At 38.1% G+C, this 10,387-nt stretch overlaps 1 long non-coding RNA gene across 1 annotated transcript; it reads left to right on the top strand.

Moving 5' to 3' along the window:
• The first annotated feature begins 4,338 nt into the window (after positions 1-4,338).
• LOC110196731 (uncharacterized) lies at positions 4,339-9,216 on the top strand. The gene is made up of 3 exons (XR_002321295.2): positions 4,339-4,521; positions 4,735-4,829; positions 9,102-9,216. It is a non-coding gene; the product is annotated as an uncharacterized LOC110196731 (long non-coding RNA).
• The last annotated feature ends 1,171 nt before the right edge of the window (positions 9,217-10,387 follow it).

The raw sequence follows: 10,387 nt of genomic DNA, 5'->3' as shown, positions 1-10,387 counted from the left end.
CAGCAACAGAATCTTCCTCCAGAACTGTGCAGAGCCCAGCCCTAATATTAAGGCCAAAGTCAAGAAGCAGGCTGAAAGAATGAGCAAACAAACAAAAAAATCTCACCAATATGAACAATTATGGTGATAGGGAAGTTCAAGATGAAAACCCAGAAGAGAACAAATCCAAAGCATTTAGAAGCAATTTTTTTTTTACTTTTTAGGCATTTGGGGTTAAGTGACTTGCCCAGGGTCACACAGCTAGGAAGTGTCAAGTATTTGGTCTGAGGCCAGATTTGAACACAGATCCTCCTGACTTCAGGGCTGGTGCTCTATCCACTGTGCCACCTAGCTGCCCCTAGAAGTAAATTTTAGAAGAAAAATACAGCTTGAGTAGAAATTCAACTAAAATTTCTGGAAGAGATGAAGTAAGAGGTTTTTTTTTTTAAGAGTTTAATATGTTTTTATAAATGAAACGAGAACACTAGAGAGGAGGAATGGAAAAGAAACGGGAAATACAGAAAAAAGAGTTGGAAATGAAATTAACAGCTAGTACAAGACGTATAAAATCTTACCCAAGTAAATAACTCCTTAAGAATTAGAATTGACCAGATTGAAGCTAATGACTGCAATGAAGACCAAAAACTGAAAAAATGGAAGAAAATGTGTGGTATCGCATAGTGAAAACAATTGATCTAGAAACTAGACCAAGGAGAAAAGGTTTAAGAATTACTGAACTATCTGAATGCCATGACTAAAAACAAAAAAACAAACAAAAGCCTAGACATACAATTAAAAGGAATATTAAAAGAAAGCTACACAGATCTTTTAGAAACAGAGGGCAAAGTAGAAATAGAATCACCTGTTAACTTCCTGAAAGAAATACCCAAATGAAAATTCCCAGGAACATTATAGCCAAAATCCAGAGCTTCCAGGTCAAAGAAAAAATATTGTAAGCAGCCAGAAAGAAAGAATTCAAGTACCAAGGAATAACGGTCAAGATCACATATGATTTAGCATAAAGTAGTAGAGAGCTTGGAATATCACATTTTAAAAGACAACGGATAAATAGGCTTACTGCCAAGAACAACTTACCCAGCAAAACTGAGGACAATCCTACAGAGGAAAAAAAAAGGATTTTTGCTGAAAGAGAAGACTTCTAAGCATTCCTGATGAAAAGACCAGGGCTGCATAGAAACTTTGAAATTCAAACACAAGCATCTGGGAAATATAAAATGGCAAGCATTAATTAATGAACAATGATAACGGACTAAACAAGGGTAAAATGCTTACACTCAAATATGGGAAGATGATACAAGCGTCCCCTCTCAACCCTAGCATCATCCAGAGTAATGGAGGGGAGTCTAATTCAACAAGGCCTGAGAGTGGTTCTGTTATCTCTTGATGACTGTAAGAGAAGAATGGAAAAAGAGGTGAAGAGAAATATACTCAGAGGTGGGAGTGGGATGGAGAAAAGGAAGATTAGAGAAAATTACCCCACATAATCAAGGTGCATAAGTAGACAACTATATTATCATGGATGAAGGGGTGGAAGGGAATTCCTGACACTTGAACCTCATTATCATCTGAACTGATCAAAGAAGGAAAGAATACACACATATTTGGATGTAGAAATACATTTTGCTCAACAGAGAAATAGAAGGAAAGAAGGAAAAAGGAAAGTTAGAGGGAGAGTAGATTAAGGGAGGGATTTGCCCTAAACCCTAACTTAGGATGTAGGAAAATATTTATAGCTCTTTCTGAGGTGGCAAAGAATAATAATCTGAGGGGATACTCATCAATTGCAGAATGGCTGAACAATTTGTGGTGTATATATAAATGAATGGAAGAATATTGTGCTATAAGAAATTATGGAGGGGCAGCTAGGTGGTACAGTGGATAGAGCACTGGCCCTGGAGTCAGAAGAACCTGAGTTCAAATACAGCTTCAGACACAACACTCACTAGCTGTGTGACTCTGGGCAAGTCACTTAACCCCAATTGCCTCACCAAATAAATAAATAGAAATTATGGAGATAGTTTCAAATAAATCTGGGAAGACTTGCATAAACTGATACAGAATGGTGTGAAAAGAATCAGGAGGACAGTTTATATGACAACAATATAGTAAGGACAAACAACTGAAAAAATTAGGGACTCTCATCAGTAATAATTACTAGCCATGATTTCAGAACACAAATGATGAAACATATTACCCACTTCCTGTTAGAGAGGAGAAAGACTCAGAATGGAGACTAAGACTTTTTTTTTTTTGGACATGGCCAACATAGAAGTTTGTTTTGTTTGACTAGGCATGTTTGTAACAGGAGTTTTGTTTTTCTTTCATTCTCAATTGGAGGGGGAAAAGGGAAGAAAAGGTAAATTTTTGCTGATTTTAAAAAAACAACATAATTCTTTAAAAACCCTAAGGTTAAAAAACGACAAGAAGAAACAAAAACTTTTTCCTTCCTGTCTCTACAATCACTAGTTCTTCCCAGCACTGCCTATATATGATCAAGTCAGGGGAAAGGAAGCATTTATTAAGTACCTACCATGTACCAGGCACTGTGCTAAGCACATTACAGATATTGTATCATCTGATCCTCACAATAATCGTGGGAGATTGGTACTATTATTATCCTATTTTATAGATGAAGAAACTGAGGTTGAGATATATTAAGTGCCTTGTACAAGGTCACACAGTCTGAGGATGGATTTGAACACAGGTCTGCTGACTCCAGGCATAGCATTCTACCCACTGAACCACCTACCTGCTTCATCTAGGAGAGATAATCCTAGAAAACATAAGGCAGCCTCCAAATTGTCTTGGAGGTCTTTGCTTTGGAATATGATTAGAAACACACACTCAGAGACTTGCACAAGCATCCATATATCACTGGCCTGGTCACCTCCTTTGTCCTACTGACAACAACCCAAAGTGTCCCAGATTATGAAGGGAAAAGTAAGAAGACCCCAATCTCCATTGATCTCCCTGAGCCAGATAATAAAGAATTAGCTATTGACAGACATAACTTTCTTTCCCTAGTTTCCTCATCTGCAAAAAGGAAATAATAATACCTGTACAGCCTGCTTCACGAAGCTTTGTGACAATCATAGGCTCATAAGACCATAGATACAAAGCCAGAAGGTACCTGAGAGGCCATGTAGTACAAACTCCTCATTCTACAAATGGGAAAACAGTACCAATGATGTTAAGTGATTTTTCCCAAGGTCATAGAAGTAAGCAAGCATCATAGGTGAGATCTGAATGCAAATTCTCTGACTCAAGCCAGTGATCTCTAGAGAAGTATGTAGAGCACATTGCAAACCATAAAGCCATAAGAGTAGTAACATCACTACCCAGGCACTCATTCAGGAAAAGTAACTATTTATTTTCAGTAAGACTGACATGACGTTAGAGTAGCATAGTGCATCAGGGGCCAGACTTGGAGTCTAGCAGAGCTGGGTTCAAGTTCTACTTCTGACATATACTCAATATGTGATCATGGACAAGTCATTTAACTTCTATTTTAGGTTACTCAGCAACATTTAAAGTTGAAAACAGTTGTGAGTCTGCATGAATAGAGGGAGATTCTATCCTGGGAATTCAATATACCAGTGAAATCACTTGAAACCAACCCTCACCCAGTCCCTCAAAATAATAGTATGCTATTTCTTCCTTCCTTTCTTTTTCTCTCTTTCTTTCCTTCCTTTCTTCCTTTGTTTCTTTATTTTTCTTTTTTCTTTCTTTTCTTTTCTTTCTTTCTTTCCTTTCTTCTTTCTTCCTTCCTTTTCTTCCTTCTCCCTTCCTTTATTTCTTTCCTTCCTCCCTTCTGTCCTTTACTTCTTTCCTTCCTTCTTTCTTTCCTTTCTTCCTTCCCTTTTTCTTTCTTTCTTTCTTTCTTTCTTTCTTTCTTTCTTTCTTTCTTTCTTTCTTTCTTTCTTTCTTTCTTTCTTTCTTTCTTTCTTTCTTTCTTTCTTTCTTTCTTCTTTCTCTACTTTGTGTCTCCTTAAAGGAAAGGAACTATACCAGGGATTTCACTGTTACACTGAACTCCAGAGTAAGAAATCTCACCCTACTAATGCAGGTCAGCACCCTCTCTGCAACTTTATAGTCTTATAGAGGACTGAGACATTGAGTGACTTGCTCAGGGTCACACAGTCAGCATGTTTCAGAGGTAGCACTTGATCCTAGGTCTTCCTGAACTCAAAGCCAGCTCTGTATTCACTATTTTGTGCTGTCTTTCCTGTTCCTCTTTGGGTCTGATAAATGCAAGAACTGTGCCAAGAGATTTTTTAATAACTTGTTCCTTTTTAAATTCTCTGTATTTAATAGGAGGTCATTACATAGAAAAAAGCCTGAGAGGTTACCATCCACCCTAGCAAGATATGGATATATGTATTTTTGCATCCTATTGGATTATGTGAATAGGCACTATTACCCCTATTACCCTTCAGGTGCCATCAACAAGTGGAGGAATCTCCTAAACCTACCCGGTTTCCTTTTCCTGAGGGAAGGAGTAAAGACTGAGTTGTTTTAAAGGTAACATTTTGTCACTTACAGCATTCTTCTTGTGGGTTCACAGTAGCAAAGAAAATGCCCATTTGAAAGTGGGTGCCAAGGTAGAAACAATGACAAGCATGGGCAGGGATGGCATGGGGATAAGAATAAGTCATGACAATAAGGTGGGAGGATACTGTGACTAGAGCAATAATGACGGGATCAATCAACAGCAATTTTCTGAACACTCTTTAGATAGAGAAGCAACCGCATCATGCATAGAGAACTGTCTTGAAGCCAAGAAGACCTGAGTTCAAGTAACATGTGATGGTGATGTGACCCTCAACAAGGTACCTAACCTCTCTATGATTTCAGAAATATTTCAGGACTCTTAAGTTTCTGAAAAGGGTTGCATTAGTACTGTAGAAGGATCTCTCTCACCTGAGAGGTTCCTATGCCATTGAAATTACAGGTTTATCTACAGCCCTATCCCACTAATGATTAACAAAGGATCTTTGACCTACTCCATTTCCAATCTGGGTTAGTTCACTCCTCCTTAGGCAGCCTGGTGGCCCCCACACTCCCAGGAATTCCCCATATTGGTGCTAGATTTAGTACATTCACCATTTGACCTAGCACATTGCAGCTCAAAACTGCCAAGCTGAAGTGATCGATCAAGTCTCAATCTCTGTGGCAGGAAGGATTACATGCCCAGCACGAGGGGCATATTTTGTTGATTTTCTTTTCCTAGTTCTAGTTCAATTTTATTTTATTTTTAGTTCTGGATTTTCTCCTCCCCCTCCACCCACTGAGGAGGCAAGAAAAATAAAATCCATTATAAATCTGTATAGTCATGCAAAACAAATTCTTGCATTTGCTACATTAAAAAAAACCCAGGAAAAATAAAGAGAATAAAATGTGCTCCAATATACACTATAAGTCCATCAGTTCTCTATCTGGAAGTGGATAACATATTTCGCCATGAGTCCTCTAGAATTATGGTAGGTCATTGCGTTGGTCAGAGTTACTAAGTTCTCAAAGTTGATTACAATATGGCTACTGTTGTATAAATTGTTCTCCTGATTCTGGTCACTTCACTCTGTATCAATTAATACAAGCCTCCTCGTATTTTTCTGAAACCATACCCTTCGTAATTTCTTACAGCACACTGGTATTCCATACCTTCATATAACATAACTTGTTCAGCCATTCCCCAATTGATGAGCATCCCCTCAGTTTCCAATTCTTGACCACTACAAAAAGAGCTTCTATAAATATTTTTGTATATATCGTCCTCTCCTATTTCTTTGAACTCTTTGGGGTATAATCCTAGTAGTAGTAGTATTGCTGGCTATGCATAGTTTAATAGCTTTGGAGACATAGTTCCAAATTGCTTTCCAGAATAGCTGAACTAGTTCACAGTTTCACCAACAGTGCCTTATTTAAGTACTTGTTTTCCTACAACCAGGAAGGATAGATTTTGAAGGGGGGAAAAAAGTGATGTAAAAAAACAAAAGGCATCAGTAACAAAAGAGATTTTTTTAAGTGCATCATTGCATGGGAATGTGAATAGAAGTCAAGTGATCATTCAAGGATTGTTCAGTAAAGGTACTAATGGTTCTGCTAGTGGCACAGCTGGCCTTACAAGTACCTCCTGGCCACAGAGTCCAACTGCTAATAAGGATGCTGCTATACCTTCCAAAGCTAGAGTAAAGTGGGTTATTTCTGAGAACTCAGTGTATGAGAAGAGACCAGATTTTAGGATATGTTGGTATGTTCACTTGGAAGTGCTCAAGAGCTTTGACCAAGAACACTTACTTGTGCCTTGACAATGGAACTACATCACTCAGGTCCCATCTGCTAGTAGATAGGACAATGGCAGTGGGCTAAGCCTAAGGCCCGCCCAGATTACCCCAGTCTCACTAAAGAGAAAGAACACAGGCAGTATGTCCAACACTCATGTGGTGAAGAAGCCAAGGTGTGATGAGCAAGTTGAAACTGTGGAAATAGATGGATTCCAGGCAGACACTGAAGAGTGCACGATTATAGATATCTCAATCAGCAGGAGGCTAAATCCCCATGTGGACTTGATTCTAAGTTTGATGATGATGCAATGGAAATGGAACCCAGTGAGGACCCATAGCCTGTTAGCCCATCTAACAGAACTTAAGACCATCAATGTACGTATGTAGAATTATGAAGACTACTTTAAAATGTGCAGCAGACACTTGAAAATCTTCCTATTTCTTTTGTAAAGATAAGACAGCACTTTGTCCTGCTTCACAACCCTTTTAGAGGTTTGAAAGTTTATATAAAATGACTGATTTGTTCTTTGATAATTGTAAAACACACACACACACGCAAACTGCACAAACTGCACATTAATCTGTCTTTAATAAAGCATTATTGAAATTTGAAAAAAAAATTTTCAATAATTTAGGCAAGAGGTATTAAGGTCAGAACTAAGGTAGTAGTCATGGAAATGGAAAGTAGGAAGTGGACATGAAAGCCATTGTAAAGGTAGAATTTAAGAACATAGCTACAGATTGGAATCTAGAGACCAGGGAGAAGAAGGATTTTTCTTCTCAAGTTTGGAGCCTGAGTGATTGAGAATTGTATTGGCATTAACAGAAATTTAAAAGTCAAGAAAACTGGTTTGTGCCAATACCTACATTTAGGGAAAGTATGAAAAAGAGCCAACAAAAGAAATACAGAATCAATCAGAAAGGTAGAACAACAGGTGTACAATATCTCTAAAACCAAGATAGGGGAATACAGCAAGAGGTGACAAACAAGTTCAGATGCTACAGAGATCATGAGGAAGATGAAGACTGAGAAAAGGTCACTGGATTTATCAGTTAGGAGATCACTGAGAACATCCAAGTTCCAGCAGAGTAGCAGAGGTCAGTCAGAATGCAAGTAATTAAGAAGTTTAGTGAATGATAGGAAAGCGGAGGCTTTGAATGAGAACAACTCAGAGATTGTCAGTGTAGAGAAGGAAAGAGATGAAAGTATCTTGAGATGGAGTAGAAGACTGAAGAAGATCAGATTATGTTTGTAAAAAAAAAAGGTACAAGTACAAGGGAGAATTTAGAGGTGCACAAAATAAACAGGGTATAATTGATGGAGCACTAAGCTGGGGGAGGCAGCAAAGAACAGCAGTAAGATGGAGGAGTTATCCTTGGCAACAAGGAGGGATGATTCTTCCTATAAGTATGAAAGGAAAGAGGGAATATGAAGATAATTTTATCCAAAAAAAAACCCTTTAAGAATAAACAGTATTCTTAGTTTCCCTTTGAGCTTAAATAATTACTCCTTGAGAGAAAGTTAGGTTTTTAGGAACCCTGGAAAACTAAGGCCATTGTGCACCATTGAGTGAAATGACGCTTTGGCAACTTAAAAGACTTGAGAACTGTTATCAATTCAATAGCCAATCATGATTCCAGAGAACCAAAAATGATATATTTTATCCCTTTCCTGACAGAGAAGTGAATAAACTAATGATACAAAATTAGACATAAATATTTGGACATGTTTTGCTTGACTATTCAGATTTGTTTCAATTGTTTTTCTTTTTATCTTTTCAATTGGGAAAGGGAAAAGAAATACTTATTAAATGAAAAACTAAATCAAATTTTTAAAAAATTCTGCTACAGTGCAGTAAATGGTACCTACAGTATTGTTTTTCTGACTGTTCATAGTCCATAAACCTCTTCAATGAGCCAGAAGATCTAATGGACCATTTATCTCTCATTCTATTCAATCTTTCTTTCCATCACCAAAAGCATTTTCCCAGGGGCAGTACTTTTTGAACCACCATACTCTTAGCTACCTGATGCTTGACTTTCTCCAGGTAGAATGGAAATAAAAGAGGAAAGCAAAAGACCCTTGTTGAATGGGAATTTGGCAGGATAGGCAGTGACAAGAGAATGTCAGATATTATTTTCTTCGACAAGCATTTGTAAGCACCTTTTACTTTACCTCCTCCTTCACTGAGCCAGCAGGTGGCCTCTCATACCTCCAACCAAAGCCAAAGAAGTGGTAAAATCCAACTGGCTCACTTCTTATCCTAGCTGGCAGAGGCAGTGGCATGGTAACTCTGCCCAGAGCTCTCAAGCTGTGGTTGGGGGACTTCCAGAAGAAAAAGCCACTCGATAAACAACCCCCATCTTTTCTCCTTTGTCCATTTGCTGGCGTGAAACCTCACTCTGACAACAAGAGAACAACCAACACTTGCCACCTAGATCAGTACATGACACTTTTCCACTTCCCCCCAAAATGCTCCATAGATCACACTTGCATAATCACTCCACTATGGCTTGAAAGAGTTTTCAGGCAGGTCAACATTAATGAAATGTTGGGCTAGAGTTTTCCAGAGTATGAACTAAGTAAGCTCTTTTGGAACCAAAAATTTAGGAAAATTTTCTGTTTTGTTTAAACAGTTTGTCAAACATATTCTTTTAAGGATTTGCTAAAAACCATGGTTGAAGGTTTTTGAACCTTCAAAAAAACCCAACTGGTCTGAATAGATTTTCATGCTAAAAGTACTTGGATTTCTGAAGTTGAACAAGCAATGAGCCATACTGCCAACGCACTTATCTGGGTGCCTTGTTCTTTTCCAGGCCCTCCTTTTCTCCACCACCTTCAATGCTGTGATGTTGAGTGCTGCCAGCGAAAAAAATATATATGTAAAAAAATCCATTCAAAAGAGCTGCTGAGATTTAAACTACCTTAATTAAAGGGGTAAGAAAATCATAAGTGTTGGCTCTGTATTTTGGGCAGGATGATGTTTTGTGGGTGATAGAAACCTTAAAACTTAATGAAATGTCTATGGGCTTATTCAGTTCCATCAATGAGAGGAATTACTCAAAAAGAGTCAAAAGTTCTTTTGCTTCAGCAAGAAGGAAGTAGAGAATTCCAAAACTGACCAAAGGTGATATGCCAGGCCTTTGAGGGAGGGCAGCCTAGAAATTAGGAAGTTATTATGTCTATAGAATTGTTGGTTTGCCCACTTCCCTAGCCTTTCTGATTATTGCTTCTTTGGTTTTGTTGGCAACCTCTTGGTATAGTTATGTATTTAAACAAGACTGGATTTGATTTAAAGCTACTCTGGCTTCAGTGATATTACTTCACCGTGGCTTGAACTGAAATGTTTGTTGAGCCTCAACTACCATGTACTCTGCTAATCGAGAGGAAATGTGGGGATGAGGTACCACTTTACTTATACAGTTTTAATTCATGGATTAAACATATATTTTGTAAACCATCAAATTAGTGAGGAAATCACCCCAAATAGCCTCCCCAAGTCCACAAAAGCTTGTGTGTAGGTTGTGCAATCCATCTGAATATAGTGCCTTCCTCTGAGAGTTGGGGTCTAGGAGAATTTTCTTACTTGGATATTCTGAGAAGATCAAGGGAAATAAACCTATTGACAGATTCTCAAAGACAAACCAATTAAACAAATTAGTTATTTAGGTGACACAGTCGGTAGTGGGCCTAGAATCAGGAAGACCTGGACCTACATCTGACCTCAGACGCTTACTAGCTACATGACTTTGGTCAAATCACTTAATCTCTATCTGCCTCAGTTTCCCCAAATGTAAAATGAGGATAATAATAGTACCTACCTCCCAGAGTTGTTGTGAGGATCAACTGAGATATTTGTCAAATGCTTAGCACAGTGCCTAGTACATAATAGCTGCTATTTAAATGCTAGCTATGATTATTATTGTTACATTATCACACTTGTCATGTATTGGAAAAGAAACTAGAAACTCCAGGATATCACACTCACCATGTATTGGAAAAGAAACTAGAAACTCTGGGTAGGCAAGTCTCTTCCACCTCCAATTTCCCAATTCAGAAAGCCCAAGGTACTGGCCACCAAAAAACTAAACTTGTGAAAAGA

The sequence above is a fragment of the Phascolarctos cinereus genome, unplaced genomic scaffold (genome assembly GCF_003287225.1).
Source record: "Phascolarctos cinereus isolate Bilbo 61053 unplaced genomic scaffold, phaCin_HiC Scaffold_4;HRSCAF=312, whole genome shotgun sequence".
Classification (NCBI taxonomy): domain Eukaryota; kingdom Metazoa; phylum Chordata; class Mammalia; order Diprotodontia; family Phascolarctidae; genus Phascolarctos; species Phascolarctos cinereus.
The sequence above is the reverse complement of the archived record's forward strand: the minus strand, read 5'-3'. Positions and strand labels throughout refer to the sequence as shown.